General features: G+C 38.2%; 1 protein-coding gene across 4 annotated transcripts in view; it reads left to right on the top strand.

Moving 5' to 3' along the window:
• The window catches only part of NELL2 (neural EGFL like 2), a 362,368-nt gene that overhangs the window by 29,825 nt on the left and 315,417 nt on the right, over positions 1 to 17,126 (top strand). Inside the window, exon 2 of one of the 4 annotated variants that reach the window (XM_070271281.1) lies at positions 15,660 to 15,781. The exons of the other annotated variants lie outside the window; for them this stretch is intronic. The gene's annotated coding sequence lies outside the window, so the exon portion shown is untranslated. The remainder of the gene's footprint in view (positions 1 to 15,659; positions 15,782 to 17,126) is intronic. 4 annotated transcript variants of the gene reach the window in all.

Genomic DNA, 17,126 nt, shown 5'->3' with positions numbered 1-17,126 from the left:
ATCTCATTTAGTCTTATGGCTTTAAATATTGCCTACATGCTGATAACTTCTGGATTTATATTTCCTGCGTGTGCCTTTCCTCCGAATTCTCATCATGTAATTCCAGCTGCCAGCTGAGTATCTCCATTTGGATGTCTAGTAGTCATCTCAAGTTTAATGTGTCCCACACTTACCTTCTGATTCTAGCTTCTCTTCCCCAAACCAGTTCTTTGTCTAGTTTTTCCATTTCAGTAAGTGCTAATTTTATCCCTCCAGTTGTTCATGTAAAAAACCTTAGAGTCTTCCTTGATTCCTCTCTTTTTCTCATACTTCACATCCAATCTGTCAGCAAGTTCTATTTGCTCTGAATTCAGTGTATTTTCAGTATATACTCAGAATCTCACCACTTCTCACCATATTTAACCACTATTACCCCGGTTTGAGCCATCATCATTTCTCACCTTGATTATTGTCATAGTCTCCTACTTGCTCCACCCTTTCTCCTTCAGCCATTGTCATAGAGGCCAGAATTAAACATTTTAAATATAACTCGTTTAATATCTTTCCTTTGTTCAAAATCCTTCAGTGACTGGTCATTTCACTTAAAGAAAAGGCCAAAGTCCGTACAGTGACTCACAAGGCTGGCATGACTTGGCTCCCTGTTACATCTTTGACCTCATCTCCTCTTACTCTCCCCCCCACCGCAGTCGTACTACTGCGGCTGCAGGTAATCTATCCTCTTTCTGTTCCTCAAGTATGCCTAGAATGTTCCTATCTCAAGGCATTTGCTGTGTCCTCTGTTTCTTCTCTATAAACTTCCTATTTATCTTTCCTATTTTATTATTTCCATAGTTCTTGTGATGGTGTAACATACTGTGTAAGTAATTGTGGAGTTAATTTAGTTCGTTAACTGCCCCCCCATAAGCCTCTGAGAGGGTAGCAATTTTCGTGTTTTGTTCGTTAATAGATCACCAATGTCTGGTGTGTAGTAGACCATTAAACATTTGTTAAATGAATATATGTGTGATTCCTCACAGCAAAGGAATGTCTATTTGTGAACATTCGAACAAAATGGCCCCCTCTGGGGCTCAGTGCTAGTCAGATATTGTATCATCTACTTGTGGGTTGCAGGATATTCTGATGGTGATATGGGCCAGAAGAGGATATGAAATAATTCAATTTATCTTAAAAAAGTGATTTGAGAAGAGACACTAAGGATCTGTCAGTGCTCAAATGACCAGATATTAAAGAAGGAATTTATATTCATCAATTTCTTATTTTCTGAGCTCTATGTTTTGCTTGGTCAGTCTGGCCTCATTCACTACTCACTTTAAAAACCTATACTACTACAAGAAAGCATATCTTACAGAAGAAACATATTTGGAAATTAGAGTCATCTCAGATAAGATTTATAAACAGTCACGAGAACTTGTGCTTAGAATGATAAGAAGTATCGAAAAGGAAAATTTAAAAGTATGTATAAAAAAATACCACATAAAATAGAAATCTGTCAAAAAAATAAAAAATACATTAAAAATAGATAATGAAAAAATGCCGGCTCACAAATACAACTACATTAGAAGAAAGAATAAAAACTGTCCTAGGAAAAAATATAAAAATAAAGGTGAAAGTACAAGAAAAAAATCTACATCATAACTCTTACAAATAAGAATTTTCTTTTTAAACTCGTAAAGCTGGAGAAAATTTGGTCTAGTCATTTAGTGTTCAGGATCCTTTGTCTCTTCCCCAAACTGTGTCTGACCCTCACTGGTCAAGGCCCACTGGAGAATCGCCATGGAATAGCCAAATCCCTAATGAACTATCAGGCCACCTTATTTCAAAATGCAATAACTAGTGACTCTATCTCTTCCCTGAAATCATTTCTCTTTAGCTTTGCTTTTTAGTATCCTGGAAGTTTGATTATAGTGTAATGTTTTGGTGTATTTATTGCTTTGAAAGTGTCCTGAAGTACTTTGAGGAGGATTGGAATTTATATTGTATAATCTTCTGATTTTTATATATGAATACAGTTTTGGAGTCTATATTTATTAGAGTGTGCTAACTACTGTAACAAACAATCCCAGATCTCAGTAACTCTATTTCTAGCTCATGTCACAATCCAGTGAGGGTCATTGGGAAGTCAAAGGAGGGCCTCTTCTTCCACACAGTCATTCAGGGATCTAATCTCCTTCTACCATGTGACTTTTCTTGTGTTTTGCTTTTTAAATCTTCAAGAGTCTCAGAGCATTCCACTGGATATTTTTGCATCTGGCCAGAATACAAGGAAAGAGAGAGAGCATGGAGGTTTCAGGAGCCAGACCTGGGAGTGTTGAATGTCACTTCTACCCATATTCTCTTAGCCACAGTGCAGTCAAGAGCTCTTCCTAAACAAGGGGACTGGGGAAGTGTATGCTTGCTGTGTCTTTACAATAAAAGAAAACAGAGTTTTTTGAACATATAGCATTATTTGTGTCACAGTGTATGATCTAGCTTTTTCCCATTTTCCCCATATTTGGGGCATGCAATGTAATAAAATAAAAGAATTTTTCCAAAATAACACTTAGGCTTTTAATTTGCTATCTTTATAAGCTAGCGATCCAAAAGAATCTTACACAGGGGCCTAACCTGTGGCTTAGTGGTTAAGTTTGTCACGCTCTGCTTCAGCAGCTCAGGTTCGTGGGTTTGGATCCCAGGTGCAGACCTGCACCACTTGTCAGCCATGCTGTGGCGGTGACCCACATATAAAGTGGAGAGAGATTGGCACAGATGTTAGCTCAGGGCTAATCTTCCTCAGAAAAAAACTAAAAATAAAAAACAGAATCTACACATTTGATAGATGCGTTTTGAGTGCTTCTGGCCATGCATGTTCATTTGTCTGGATTTTGAAGATGTTAAGTTTTAATCCTGGAAAACCTTCCTCTTTGCCACATCTTATTTTATAAATGTGAACTTTCATTGGTTTTCTCTTGTTTCTGAGACTGTTATGTCAGTTTCTGCATTGTGTTTTGTGATCTGGCAACCCTGACAGGTATTCAGCCAACCCCAGTAGGTGATTATTACTCACAGTCATCTTGTCAAATTGGAGAGGATTCACAGCTTATTTTTAAAATTCTGATTTCTCCAGTACTGTATGGATAGGCCTTTTTATAAAGGCCTGTCAATAATATATTTAGTATGTACTTGCACAAAAGAACAAAGAATGTTTTAAAGTTCTCTGACTGAGTCAATCTTGTGCTTAAAAACTTTCAGTAGTTTCATATTGTCTTCAAAATAAAGCCCAGAATCACTACGGCTTTGAAAGCTATGGGCTTCACTTACCTGTCTGTCCTTATCTCTTACTTGTTCATTGCATGCATGTAAACTAGATTTTTATTCTTTAAAAAAGGGAGGAAACATTTCTTCTGATGTGTCATCCATCTAGAATATCCCTCATCCTCCTTTCTACCCTTTAGAAACCAACTTATTTACTTTAAAGTCTGACTCAAACACTCTATCCTCCAAGAAAATTCCAGTTAATCTATTGCCGTTGTCCTTTGTGTTCCTCTAGTACTTTGAGTAATTTCTCTCCCATGGAACCAGTTACATTTTGTTTTGCCAATAGTTTTCACGTGTGTACGTACATATTTTTGTGACTAGACTACACCTTCCTTAAGGGTACATGCCTTTAGAAATATACATCATTGAAGCTTTTGCTGCTCCCATGTATACCTTAGCCATAGAATCCTTTTAAGAAATGTCAGTTGATTTTGATTAAATTTTTAAATTATATTAATTTCTGTCATTTATCAACAGAGCACTTAACTAAGAGATGGAGATGTTAGAAATCTCCTGCAAGCTTATTTAAGAAGCATATAGAGCTAACCTCAGCTGGATATCTTGAACAAAAATATACATTTCCTTCTTTTTTTAAACTTTGCTGTGTATTTCACAGTAGCTTACACTAGCACATAGACTTAGCAATCATCAAGAATTGCTTAGTTGCGTGACTTTCGTGGAGTAGCAAAACTTTCAGCCTTTCCAAAATGACATTTCCTTGCTTTCTGACTTAACCACACTGAAATCTGTCCTGGCAGCCCCTCTCCCCATCCTCCTGAGTAGTTATTACTCTTTTAACTACTTTGACCTAAATGGAAATCTCAAACTCTTTTGCTTTTTCCCCCCTAAATAGCACACTAAATGCTTTATTTTCTCTAGCCCAATCAGACTATAGCATTCTATAAAACCAAATATAGCAAAATATTTTCTATTTATAGATGTATGTGTTATGTTTTATTAACGGTTGAATTCAGTGTTTACCAGTGTAGACATGTTAGATAATAATGTAACCCAGTTGTTTAATCCATCTCTATATGTTTTGGTGATATAATGCCACCAAAGAAACGTTGAATGATTTCCTTAAGGCTGTGAATCTCAAGGGGGAAGGGTGTACCATAGGGTGGTGGTATTGGTATCAAATTAAAGGTGTAGAGGGGTGATATATGATTTCATAGTAAAAACTGTAGAAAATAAAACTCAACAAAAATCATATTTAGTGGTGTGGATACAAATGAGAATTCCCTTGGAGCACATGTTTGTGAAAGGAACATGAGTTAGAAAGAGTTTGAAAACTGTGGCTTTAGGGCTTATAATTCAACTACTTAGGATGGTAACAATTGCAGGAAAAACTCCATGTGTTTGTAATGAAGGTTTAGACCAAACTGTGATTTTGCATTTATCTGCAAAAATATATTTTTTATTTAATCATCAAAATGAATACTAATCAATTATATAAATAGATGCAGAAAATGAAACACTAATTTTAGGCAAGGCTAAAATAAATGTAAATCTTACATGCCAATTGGGATTTCCTCTTTGCATTTCAGCTGTTCCATATTGTTCCTTTTAACTGAACTGATGGCCCTTAGTAAATTGCTGTAATCTCATCATATCACCCTTTGACCAGAGTTAACACTCTGTTACCCTGGGAAATAGATGCTCTTCTAGCACCAAAGCAAGAATCCAATCTGCTCCTCTCCTCTAAGTGCCAAGGGGAAGGGCGCAGGAGACCTCCTTTCTCCATAGGGCTTCTTTCTTCCTTCTCTACTTCCTGCCTTATCTCCTTGCCGACTCCAACCAATCAAATAGGAGAACAAATATCACCTGTTTTCCTACCACCTCCTTTGTGATTCATACCTCTAACCCACATGTTTACTGTTCATTATATCTTTTAGCTCCCCTCTCTATTGTTAACCAGGATTTTATGTCTGTCATCATAGCTTCTAGACTGGGTTCCAGCTAGAATTTCTTATGGAAAGCGACTTTCCATACTCTACCCACCCTCCTCACAGTCTCTTTGAGTTATGAAAGCATAGCAAATGGTATCAATATTTAATTGAAAATTCAGTATGCAATACACTCAGTTTCTGATTCTACATCATGTTACCATGCTATTTTAGAAACCAGACTGTAGTTGAAGTTTAATGGTTTTTTCCTAATCTGAACTTCTTGTGTAAGGTTGAATTTAGATAAACATTTATTTTACTTTATGCACTAAATGATTTTAAATGAATAGAATTTATAAATTATGATATATGTCATATTATAAAATATGATATCAGATATGATAAATCTGATGCGATACATCAGCTTACCAGTTTAAAAAATCACACACCCAGCTGAAGACCTCAGATAGCAAATTTTGAAGTTTTACAGAAATGGCAGTGATGAAAATAATGATACTAGTAAATCAGGTTAAGTAGATATATTCCATTAGGCTGTTATTAATCTGTTCTAAATCCAAGATAAAATATCAGCAAAGTGAAATTAGCAAATTCAGAAATCAATACTTTTCCCTATTACATTAGGTGGGGTGGAATTTGTCTGTTTGCTGCAGAAAAGTGGGGATAAAAAATAATTCATAAAATGTGAAACATTATTTGCCTGTCTGGCTAGCTTTAGATGTCTTAAATTAGAATAGTCTTATATATTTTTGTTATTATTAAAACTGGCTAAAGACAAAACTCTAAGTCTGAACACTGAGAAATATGAAAAGAATTCTAAGTCACAGAATGTTTTATCCTCCCAAGGCGTAGCATGGCGACCCATCTCAGGCAAGGACTGATGTGTTACCAGTCCATTCTTTGACTGAGGGGCCAAAAGGATCCATGTGGTAAATATGTAGAGTCTGTTGGTTTACATGCCCTTCTTCCCCACCCTTCTTCTATTCTGTATAAATCTCTATTCTTGCTCTTATCATGCTGTATCAGGACTAGCTGCTTACCAGCTCAGTTCTCTATCTCCATATTCCTAGAACCTAACACAACGCCTTCTATAAAGTAGATTCTCAGTAAATTATTGTTGGAAAAATAAATGAATAAGCAAAGGAACAAGGATGCTCAAGTAAAGAAAAAAAGGCAAGATAAAATTTCATGGAATATTAGTGTTTTTTGTAATAACTCAGTGATCTTTTGTGCCTTCTTTTTCTTATCTATTTTTTCTCCCACATATCTGTCCTCATTTACTTCACCCGTAAGAGTTCCTTTCACTGCCATCTGGCCTAATTTCTATCCCTCACTCCACACTCAATTCTTTTCTCTTTTCCCTTCTCTACTCCCCTGCTCCCATCCGTCATCTACCCCACCCTACTGACACTTGTCATGGCCAGGAAAATAGACACAACCTTATTCATTCATCATATCAGCAAACGTATATTGAAATCTTCATTGGGTCAGGCACGTGCTGGAACTTCAAAGGTGAGCAAGAATTCCTGCCCTCAAGGCAGATACATTCTAGGTAGAGGGGAGATAGACAAGTAAACAACTTTGTGAAAATGATAGGATATATTTTGCAACAGAGGTGAATACTGAGCGCTATGGATTTGAAGAATACAGTTGAGAAGGGAGCATCCAACCTCAGCTCTGTGTGTGTGTGTGTGTGTGTGTGTAAGGGAAGTGATAATCATGTGAGTCTTGAAGGATGAGTGGACGTTCATCAGGTCAGGTATGGGGTGAGAGTGGGGACGCAAAGTGAGAGATGGAAGGCCATTCCAGGCCAAGCAAATGGCAAAATACAGAAAACTTAGCTGCTTTTGTACTGCTCTTCTGACTTGGCCCCTTTCTTCATTTGTGTCTGCCCTCCTTCCCATCCCATCTCATCCCCCTTCTCCTTTATTCCTTTTCTTTTCCTGCCTCCAGAAGGCTCAGGAGCTAAATAGTTCCTAGAAGGAGGCATATTATCAATATGGGGGGTTACTTTTTACTGTTGCTACCAATGAGTCTGAATATGTTATTTTATATTTTTTCTGAGATATGAGAAAGGAAGAGACATTTTTGTGGCTATACTCTGTAAACTGCTGTAGAAAAAGTCTGATCAATGAATATTGAACGTCTGCAATGTTCCTGGCATTTGGGATTTGATGATCAAGCAAGGTAGACATAGTCTCTGGCCCTACAGTGGTTATGATCTAGAAGGAGCACAGATATAAATGGTTATAAAGATGACAAGCTCAGGGGCAGGCCCCGTGGCCTAGTGGTTAAGGTCTTGCACTCCGCTTCGGGGGCCTGGGGTTTCGCCGGTTCGGATCCTGGGCGCGGACATGGCACCGCTCTCCAGGCCATGCTGAGGCGGCATCCCACGTGCCACAACTAGAAGGACCCACAACTAAAATATACAACTATGTACCAGGGGGCTTTGGAGAGAAAAAGGAAAATAAAATCTTAAAAAAAAAAAAAAGATGACAAGTTCTAATAGAACTATAGAGTTGAAGTGGGAGAGAACATGGAGTATTTGCATATGACCAGAGTATAGAGAGTGAGGAAGAAAGTGGCATGAGATGAGACTGGACAGCTGAATGAGAGATGGATTATGGAGAGTCTTGTAGATCAAGGCTGCTCAAAGTGTGGTGCTAGTTTTAAACTGTTGATAATGGGTCTACATGAGATAAATAAAGAGTAAATGTGTAGAAACTCTTACTGCATTTTGATGTTACCACAGCATCTAAGCGTGTGGTCAGTGTCAGCTAATGTGGTTTGCCCTTTAAGTTTTAAGTAGATGTATCGTCTAATAGTGCAACTGCAATAATAGAAAAGCATTCTGGAATAAATACATAGGTAAAGATTTCCTTCATTGAGAAAGACTTGTTAAAAGAAAAATGTCAGCTGAACTAGACAGCAGTGTGCTTAGTGATGTGGTAAAAATTGTGAGTTATGTTAAGGCTAATGTGTTAAATTCTTTACTACATTATTCTCTTTATTATTATTTATTGATGTGAATGATAGGAAAACTGAGCATAAGCAATTGTTTTTGCATGCTGAATTATTATGATGATTATAGAGGGAAGATGTTCTGTTGAGAACATTTGAACCACAAAAGAAACTTAGTCTTTCTGTAAGATAAGAAATCAGTTTTATCTCAACATTTTAAAGTTGTGAATTGTTGTTTATGTATCTGACATCTGTGATATTTTCAATGATCTAAATACATTCATTCAAGGAAGGAATGTAAAGTATATTTCAATAATAGGTAAAACCGAAGGGTAAAATTGAGAGTTAGAAGCTTAGAAGAGCAGTTTCTATGGATTGTTATGACATGTTCCGTAATTTAACAAAAAGTATCAATGGGATAACTGATGATCTTGGGGTTGCACATCTGTGAATGCCTTACAAATTTGACAGAATGTTTGGAGTTTTACTTTGTATCAAAAGAAGATGTATGAATGAAAAAATAGCGCATCCAGCATTCCTTTTAATTTTTGAAAGATAATGAAATTCAGTCATGACTTTACATGATAAATTGTTGTAACTGTTTACTGACAAAGGATCAAAGACAGATTTTGAAAATATAGCATCACTTGCTACTTTAGATAAAAATTAAAAACAAATATCCTGAGCTTACTGTAATTCATTTTCTTCCATTTCTGTCAATATTCCTTTGTGAGACTGATATCTCTATTATGAGTGTTAATAAAACAAAACACAGATGTATGTTATCCCATGAGAGTAGCATTGTCATCAATCCAACCTGGGTAAATTAACAAGTAGAAGACAAGCTCAACTATTGATATACACAGTGTGCGTTCAAAGTGTCTGTAAAGCAATTTAATACGGGAATTTCTATTTTCTTTATAACTTTCTGTTTTTTGTGATTGCAAATGACAAAAATCTTAAGCATAATCAGCGATTCTCCGTTTCAATCTCCTGCACGCTTGCAATAAACAGGGTATGTAGTTTCTGTAATTCTTTCCTCTTATGTTTGTTCTGATTAGATTTACTGAAATGTAATTTTAGCTCTGTTGAGTTTGTATGTCTTTTTACATTTATTTTTCTGAAAGTTTGTTTTCTTATACTTTACAAACATAAAATTTTAAATCTCTAATCTGTTGATTCCAAATGGATTAGAGATTAAAAATTCATCTATCACCTCAATAAAACTGGGAAAAGTTAGTCTGTCTCTAATAGTTTGAGAAACACAGTTTGTGAAACACTGGTGTAGGCAGGTTTAGGGTTTTGGACATGGCCCTAAGGGCAGGAAGAAGCCTTTGAAGGCTCAATGATAGTTGTTATTCTCGTTATTTAGGATGCTATGTGGACATTCACGATTAGGAGGCTTGGGAGAGCCCAGCTGTGAGGCTTGCTTAGGTGCTCAGAACAGGAGCTCAGCTACTCTCAGATCGCGTAGGCAGCTTGTTCTAAGATGGTACGAGAGCCTCCTCTGTAATCATGCCTGATACCGCAGCCTCCGCCCACTCCGAGCAGTAAAGAGGCACCGATGAGATCCCAGAAATACTTGATTTAACTGTGTTAAAATAATGTTGATAATTGTCATTTAAGTGAAGGATGACTTTATGCTAAGTTCTTATTAGCAAAATTGTGCTTACGTGATTGTGTTAATAACTGAATATGTGAAGAGTTAATTGGGCCGTGTTTTATTTAGAATAATAGAATTCTGGAGCTGAAAAGGACTTGATGTATTGAACGTAACTGCTGATAGAGAAAATTAGTGAGAACATTGAGACTCAGAGAGCTTCAAGAGAAAGGACTGATTAAGGGTTGGGGTCTTGGAGCAGAGATGGGCGGTATGCAGCTGCAAACCAGGGAACACCTGAGGCCACCCGAAGCTGGGCAAGACGAGAAGGGATCCTCCTAGAGGCCTCAGACCATCCCCTTCATTCAGACGTCCACCTTCCAGAACCGCGAGGGCATAGACTTCGGTTGTTCTAAGCCACCCAGTCTGTGGTAGTCTGCTACGGCAGCGCTGGCAGACGGGTCCGCGTGCGTACTGACGCAGTGCGCCGAACAGCAGTGTCTTCCCCATGTGAATTTCCATGAGTTAAACTCATGTCCTCTGGGTTTATGACGTTAAAATAAAGAGTTTGGGTGTTAGAATCAAATTGTTAAGATTCAAAGCCCAACTGTGCCCCTTACTTAATGTCGACCTCGGGCAGGTTACCTTTCTCTCTGCTTTGATTTCTTCATCTGTAATAGTTTGATGGTAATAATAGTGGTATTTACCTTATAGGGCTATTGTGATGGATAAATGAAATAATCTATGAAAACTTTTAAGCACAGAGACTGAAAGCTGGTGGGCACTTTGTAGGTGTTAGGTATTTTTGTGACTATGGCTTGGTGGTTGTGATGGAGAAGATCCTTTGACCCGTGCAGATGCACAGTGGTGGAATTGGCAGTGGAAACCTCGAATGGGGTCTGTCAGTCTGGTGCTATTTTTATCTCTACTCTAGTCATGCCATTCAACTGTTCACTCACACGCTCCTCTAGATTGATCTTCACACACTGATTCCTTTTTCAAATGCTCACATCTTGAAAAGAGATGCAGTCCTATTCTGAACCATACCCTTATTCTCCCAGCTCGGTGGCAGCCTCACAAGTTTGCCGGATACCTCACTCAGTGTGGAACAGTTACCAGGGTTAGAAAGAAAACAGCAACATCATGAACATGCTATTGGAATTGCCTCGTTCCATTTCTAAGATATATTTGAAAATGTCTGTAGTCTTTAAATTATAGTGTACTTTGCCAATATATTCAATAAATATATCCATATGATTTGTAAAAAAAATATTGTTCTGAGGGCCTCTCAAGGCAAAGAACAGATCCACATTCTAAGTAATTGAGTAAGAAGAGGGAGAGGAAATTCCATTTCAACTTGCTTAAACAAATATGCCCTGAGCCCTGGACTTACTGCTTGGCATTATGTTTGGCCTTAAACGTGCAACCATGAATAAGATAGACACAAGCCCTGCTCTTACAGAGCTTTCAGTCTACTGGGAAAGGTGGAAAAAGCTTTTTCTATACAGAGTCCTGACCCACAGAAGGAAAAAAATCTGTCATAGAAATAAAAATAAATTTTTTGAAGAGAACACTAATATATAAGAAAATTAAGAATAAACAAAAATTCGACAATAAAACAATGATGATGATAACAACAACAATAATAATGTAAGTGACTTTGGCTCTTAAGGGACATTGTCCCAGCTACCTGGGCTCCTGGAGTGGCAGTGACTGAGCTGAGAGCAGAGGTCCTTTTGTGGTTCATCCTGTGGGAGAACTTCGAGAACATGACCTCTCTAGGGGATTGCATATTGCATATGAATCTGCCAGCTATTAGAGCATGGAGAATTTCAGCAAGATCCACTGCCATGGCTTCAATGACCACCTCTGGGCTAGACCAGACCTCTCTTCTTGGTTCCAGTCTACTAGGATATCTGGAACATTCATCAAACTCAAACAGCTGTGGTCAGAGTGGCAGGGCAGAGGGAACAAGGATGGCCCTCTGAGTGAGGACCACCTTAGAAGGAGGCAAATGGGCAAAGTGGGGGATTTGAATGCAAGTAGCACACCCTAATCTGTAAGGGTGATGATGGAGAAGATGCCTTCTCTGCCACTGTCCTGATGAAATATATGCACCCTTGCAGGCAATGATATGAAGGGGGAGAATTTCAACTGAGTTTAAAGTGGAAATGACCAGGAAAAAAAAATAGAAGTGATTGAATCAGCCTAGAATTCACTAGATTAAATTTTCTAGCAATTTTTAGAAGAGATAACTCTAGTGGAGTGTCTAAGAGAATCAACACTGGAGTCACACTACCTCTGTTTGAACAGCTTTAGCACTATCAGCTGTATGACCCCAGCTGTAGATATTTAACCCCTCCATGCCTCACTTTCCTCGTCTGTAATATGGGTCCCTCATAGGGCTATTAGGAGAATCAGTGAGTTATTTCTCTTAGGACAATGTCTGGCACATAGTAATCACTCAATAACAACAGTTATTATTCTTTTGCCAGGAAAAAGTGAGGTCTTAAATTGAATATGAGGTATAGAAAATAAAGTTACATTCACACATGAGTTTTTGTCAATTAAAATAATAGATCACCCACAGAAGGAAACAGGATGCCACAATAGTCAAGTCAAAGGGAAAAAATAATTTGATATGTGAATAAAGGGAATAGAAGAGCAAAAACTTGAAATACACTTGTAATGTCGGAAAAATAGTTGTCGGTCACATTGATACACTTTCCTCTGGGAAAAGGAGGAAACTAAAGGAAATGAAAAGAATGTGCTTTATCCTAAGTTGGAGGCATTTTGAGGCACATTCTTGTGTACAATCAGTAAGAACCTGAAGGACTGAGATAAATAACAAGCGAAAATAAGTTGTCAATTTCTTTTTGTCACTAAAAAAATTATTTTACAAAACTACTGCAAATTTTACACAGGTGGTTTCACTTAGAAACTTAGATCTCCATCAAAAATCACTTGTTGAACCCATTTTGAATGTATAGTAGTGACCTACATATGAAAGAGGCAGGCTTTTGCCATATCTTAGCAACTAGGTAGAATGTTCTGTAGATGTTAACAAGGAGGTTTTGCGTGCTTTAAAGGATTATAGCCTGTTGATCTCTAGTTTGCATAACTTTACTCTAGTTAAATTCTAAATAATAGTAGCTACCGTTTATTGAATGTCTACTACATACCAGACACATACTAGGTGCATTTATATACATTATTCTTGTATTCAACAAATGTTTACTGACATCTACAATGTGCCAGGCACTGTTGCAGCTCTTAAGAATAAAGCAGTGATGGGGCTGGCCCCGTGGCCGAGTGGTTAAGTTCGCGCGCTCCGCTGCAGGCGGCCCAGTGTTTCGTTAGTTCGAATCCTGGGCGCGGACATGGCACTGCTCATCAGACCACGCTGAGGCAGCGTCCCACATGCCACAACTAGAAGAACCCACAACGAAGGATACACAACTATGTACCGGGGGGCTTTGGGGAGAAAAAGGAAAAAATAAAATCTTTAAAAAAAAAAAAAAAAAAGAATAAAGCAGTGAATAAAACCTGTGAAAAATGGAGGTTATATCCTAGAGTGAAGGGACATAGACTGTAAACAAATAATCAAATATGTAATAAATATAGAAATAAGTAAAATTAAGCAAAGAATGGGCATAGTAAGTGCTGAGTATATATAAGGGGGGGGGGTTGCAAATAGGGTCTTTGGGAAGGACTCACCAAGAAGGTGATATTTGAAAGAAGTGGGTGGGAGAAGAGCATTCAAGACAGAGAAAAATGGGTGTGCAAAGTTCCTGAGGCAGGAGCATGCTTGTCTGGTTCAAGGAACACCCAAGAGGTACTAGAGCAGAGTTAGTGTGGGGACAGAAAGTGAGAGATTCGCTCAGGGACGTATAGCTGGGGCCTACATAATACTTCATGTAGCTGTTCAAGAAAGTCCATGAGGGGGCACATAATTTTCTTGGAGGATCTGGAGGCAGCAGTTATATTTGTAGGTTAGTCTGTAACTCTTCATAAGGTCCCTTTGGTCAAAGTGGCGCTTGGACCCAGGTTGAGATTTGCTGATCTGAGTCATGGAGCATGGTGCTTATCACGTAGTTGGACCTCCACAACTGTTGAGTAAAAAAGTAAATTAGGAGAACAAGGCTTATGCGCTAGCTCTGAAATTAATTAGTTGTGTGATTTGGAACAAATTAGTTGACTTGTCTGTGTCTTGGTTTGCAAATTGAGAACTTTTCAAGCTTTCCTATTATGCAGTTATGAGCGATGGCCAGTCTTCCCAACAAATCACCTTAACGCTATGAATGTTGAGAGTCAGCCTGCCCAGGGAAAGGATAAGGATGACCTAACACTGCCTGCCGTGCTCACACTTTTGTTTACCTGCTCATTCAGCAGCTCTGTCTTTCTGTTTGTGTTCTCGGGTCCAGCCTTTGGCCAAGACAGTAAGAGCTGGAGATAATGGCTGGACCTGGCAGGCTGACAGAACTCTTCAGGCATTTCTTCCTGTCAGAGGATTTGAAGATATGTGTGAATAGATGCTTTAGCTGAGCTCACGCTGAATCTGGGTCCCTCCCAGCCTCTTATCCTTGTTCTCAAGCCATGCATTTGGGAACCTGGTCTGGAATTTCCTTCTAGTAACTACATGTTCATCAAAAAGAAAATTCTAATGTCGGTAGCTAAGCACTAGCAAGAATTATGTGATGAGTCAGGAGAGATTTTGAATTATTGTGTGTTGAGGCCGGAACTTAGTAAATTTCCTTTAAGGTGTGGGCTATGTGTAGCCTTAGAAAAAGAGAATTATTTTTGATGATAGCAGAGGCAGAAACAAATAAAAATCTTCCTCTGAAAATGGAATTTTTAATGATTTCTGTAGTTACCATTTCTGGAGTTAAGTTTACAGGATGAAGGGAGAAATCTAACATAAGTAATGCTGGTTTCTAGATATTGCTAAGAATATTCTGGCCTTTAGCTCTTCTGAGGAGGGTTAGTTTGTCTCTTAATGCTAGGCAAAGCCCTGTCGTTTGATAGGAAACATTAAGCAAGGCCAGAAGCCCGCAGATGAGCTGGGTCCACGTGGACCATTCATTCTGTTGCGATGAACACTGTGTACTGCAGTGTATTGGCAAAAGCAGCCAGTGCTTTCTCTGTTTGTCTGTCTATTGGCAGTTAAAACTAAGGACTGCATGGTGGGATAAGTTTTTTAACAGATGACTCATGGCTTTTGGAGACTGATAACATTTTATTTTACTTTATTTGATTTTATTTTTTGCTGAGGAAGTTTCGCCCTGAGCTAAGCTAACATCTGTTGCCAATCTTCCTCTTTTTGTGTGTGAGCCTCCCCATGGCCACTGAGGAGTGGGGAGGTCCAGGCCAAACTTAACCATCAGGCCAGTGGGGCTGGGCTGAGACTGATAACATCTGGTGAGCCAGTAAGTCAGTCCTCTGCTCAGAACACTGTATATATATGTATTTAACCAACAAGGTTCTCTAGCTAACAGTGCTATGTAGTTACCCATATTCTCATTTCCACTTCTCTTTTCTCTGCCTGTTGCTATGGACTGATTTTAATTGCCATTATTTTGCATGACAATAACTGAATCACAAGGGGAATGACAGAAACAGGCCAATTCTGATGTGGCATAGTTTAATGTGATGACAGTAAGAACTAGCATTGATACACTGCATGGCAATTTTCGAAGTGGACTTGACCCTCAGCAGCCCTGGGATAGATGGGCGTTAGTTATTATGCTGTCCTGATAACCGGTGCAGGGAGGTTGTGTCTGGCTCAGGAAAAAGGTGGGACAGGGCCTTGACCCCAGAGTCCTGACCAAGTTGCAAGCTTGTTTCTTTTCACCGTGCTGCCTCGAGAACTGTGTTTGAAACACTTCTCTTATCTTTCTTAGAGAGTTTCAGATGAGTTGTGTGTATAGTTCAAAGTGTGTGGAGAATATAAAGAATGTTGACTGAAACCCAACCTCCTCCCTTGTCCAAAATGGGCATCTCTTTGACCTTCCACCATCAACAAGTGAGTAAGAGTGTGCTTTGGAAGGAGAGGCACATTTGTTACATAAATGCTCTTCTCCCACTTACCATTCTTTTTTCCATGTCATATGTCATCATGCTATTTTAAAGTTGCCAATCTCTTCTTGTCTCTTTATACCCTTCCTAGTCTATTTTCAGAATCATTCTATTATTTTATGTGGTCTTATTTGTTTTGACAAAACCTCACAAATAAAAGTCTTGAAGTGTTAGGCCATTTCAGCTTACATGTGAGGTGTGGGAGGTGCCCAAGTGTGTGGTTGGTTAAATACATCTGAACCACTCTCCGCTTACCCGTGGAGTAGAAAACAAGATACTCTGAGGATTGTTGATGTAAAATGAAGGGAACAAGAAAATGAGTCAAGAATCACCCTGTCATCATCACAGGTTTTGTAACAGGCAACAGCATATCAAAGAAGCGTATTGCTGCATGTATCAGTTCACTGCTTTTTATTGCTGAATAGTGTTCCATTGCCTGAATCACCACAATTTGTTTATCCATTTATCAGTCAGTGGACGTTTGGGCTGTTTCTACATTTGGTTAAAATGAATAAATCTACTATAAACATTCCAAAATGTGTTTTTCTGAGGAAATCTGTTTCCATTTCTCTACAGTAAATACCTAGGAGTGAATATTTTACTTTATAAGGAGCTTCCAAACAGTTTTCCAAAGGGCCTGTACCATTTTGATTCCCTCCAGCAAAGAAGGAGAGTTCATGTCACTTTGCTTCTAGCGGCACTTGTCAATCTTTAATTTTAGCCATTCTAATAAGTGTGTATCTAATTGTGGTTTTAATTTGGATTTTCCTAATGAATGCTGATGTTGGGGCCCTTTTCATGTACTTTTTAGCCATGTGTATCTCTCTTTTTGGTAAAGTGTCTATTTAAATATTTTGCCTGTTTCCTTTTTTAATTGATTTTTTTTGTCTTGCAGTATAAGAATTCTTTATAATAATCCGAATACAAGTCCTTTATTAGATATATGCTTTGCAAATATTTTCTCCTTTTCTGTGTTTTCTCTTTTAATTTTCTTAATGGTTTCTTCCAAAAAGCTATTTTTTAATTTTGAAGTACGATTTATCACTTTTTTCCTTTTAATTTACGTGCATTTTCTGCTCTGCTTAAGAAATCTTTGCCTAACCCAAGCCACAAAGATTTTCACCTATGTTGTCTTCTAAAAGTCTTATAGTTTTAGCTTTTATACTTAAGCTTGTGATCTCTTTCAGGTTAATTTTTATATATGATGCAAGATAAGGGTTACAGATAAGGATTTCTTCTCTCCCCTTCCTTCCTTCCTTCCTGCCAGCCTACCTACCTACCTACCTACCTAT

This window comes from Equus caballus, chromosome 6, assembly GCF_041296265.1.
Source record: "Equus caballus isolate H_3958 breed thoroughbred chromosome 6, TB-T2T, whole genome shotgun sequence".
NCBI classification, from domain to species: domain Eukaryota; kingdom Metazoa; phylum Chordata; class Mammalia; order Perissodactyla; family Equidae; genus Equus; species Equus caballus.
Note: the sequence above shows the minus strand (reverse complement) of the source record. Positions and strands in the feature narration are given on the sequence as shown.